Here is a 2010-nt window from a genome sequence, read left to right as displayed (position 1 = left end):
AAAAAAAATCAACGCCCCTGTTGACAAACACTTCACATTTAAGCCTTCACAAAACAAGCTGCTCGCATGCAAACACGCAGCCGTGGTTTTGAAAGCACACAACGGTATTTGAGAAACGAAGAGCTCCCCGATTCCTGGAGCCCAACAGCAGAGCCAAGAACGCCCTGGGAGCACGCGGTGCCGGGAAGCAATGAGGGCTGGTGATGCTGACTCGAGTCTGAAGGGCACGGGGCACTGCAGCACACACAGCTCTGCTTTGCACGGCTGCTCCGATTTAATGTAAACCTCGTTTACGGGATGGCCCATTTCACGGAAATAGGAATGTCTGGAGCAAGAAGGACTGCCTATTAAAACGTTCAATACAAGAGGTTTAAAACAGTGCAGGTGGGTGCAACTAAATCATAAATACAGGCTGGGCTCTTAACTGGGAATGCTGTGTGCAAGACAGGGCTGTAAAAATGCGGAGCTTTGGGTTACATCCATTCTAGAACCTTTTGTTTGCTCTAAGTTCTGCCTTATCTCAGGAGCAGAAGGCTTGATTTGATGGCTGGAAAAAGTTTCATCTCCAAATATAGGACTGCTCTCTGTGCTGTTTGGAAGCATTTAGAAATAAGGTCTCACAGCTGTCAGATCCTGAGCTGTACCCGCTCCCTCCCTTTGTGCCATAGAAGAAATGCCAACCGGAGCCAACTCTCCCTACTGATCAGTGCAAGTTTTGAGATGCACACATCACATTTACAAGCATGAACAAAAGAATGCTTTCCAACTTACAAATGCATAAGTAAGCATTTAATAACTTCTCTTCCACCTCATCTTTCCCAAAAGAGAAAATATTGTAACCATCACATCCTCCTTCGAGTCTCCCATTCATTCCAGTAAATAGGTGCTTTTCTCACCAGAACAGAAAAGCACATCTGCTAGGTTTTACATCCAGCTTTTTAAGATACTTTTACTGCCTTTTGCCTAGCATAGCTTTTGGAACACATTAGCAAATAATATTTTACCATCGGGAGTGTATGTTCCATTTTATTTTATAATGCAGACTCAGAAGCCTCAGTGCTGAGTTTGTTTTTCTAAGCACAAGGAGCCTCAAACCAACAAGCACACAGGGGAAGAACACTTCAGGTGGGTGCATATTTGTGCTGGAAGCCTCCCTCATCTTCCAACTTATGGAAAATAATTACGGTCAGGTTTCAACATGTCTTAGGATATCAATTACCCATATTGATCTTCGACTCGAGAAGCAAAATTTGGGTTATCAGAACCTTTATAGGTCCACCACACACAGTGTGACGCAGCTCCAGCTGGGAAATACATCCCCCATACGAAACCAGACAAACGCAGGCACACTGAAGAGCAGAATCACATCCAGTCATTAACACGAGCCTAAAGCAGTCCCCAGTCCTACAAACATTCTTATCTTTAACCTATATTAGCCACCAGAGTGGTCTTACAAGAATTACCTGACAATATACACATGCTTAACCATCTGTACAGCGGGGGCCTCCTTTTTATTTCGTGACTCAACTCAATTCTGTCTTAAACAGGGGTCTAATTCCAATTACATGAATACTCAATCTGAAGCCATGCCACAGGGACACTCTGCCTACTGACTTCCCCTCCTTAAGCCCCTTGCTGGATGATAATTTGATTTTTTCCCCGTGTTTCAAAATATAGAGAACTGTGAACACAACTTTTTGCGGGAGGGACCTGAACCCAATGAGTGAGGAAACTCAGTTATCAAGATTCTGAATCTGCTGGAGGTTATTGGTGCTGCCATCACACAAATTACCAGGATGGAGAAGATCTCTCTTGGGGACGGTCAATAATCAAAACATCTGCCTCCCACGCCTCCTTCTAAAGCATCTGGTACTTGAAGCTAAGATATAACATACAAGAAGCTTAATCTAATCTGACTAGTCCTATGTTCTTTCCATAAGGCAAGAAGGAAGTAGTTAGAAGCTCAGTATATCATAATTAGAGCTTCACAACCTTGGAGAGACAGCTCTG

Source organism: Meleagris gallopavo, chromosome 24 (genome assembly GCF_000146605.3).
Source record: "Meleagris gallopavo isolate NT-WF06-2002-E0010 breed Aviagen turkey brand Nicholas breeding stock chromosome 24, Turkey_5.1, whole genome shotgun sequence".
Lineage (NCBI taxonomy): Eukaryota > Metazoa > Chordata > Aves > Galliformes > Phasianidae > Meleagris > Meleagris gallopavo.
This window is presented reverse-complemented; position numbering follows the sequence as displayed.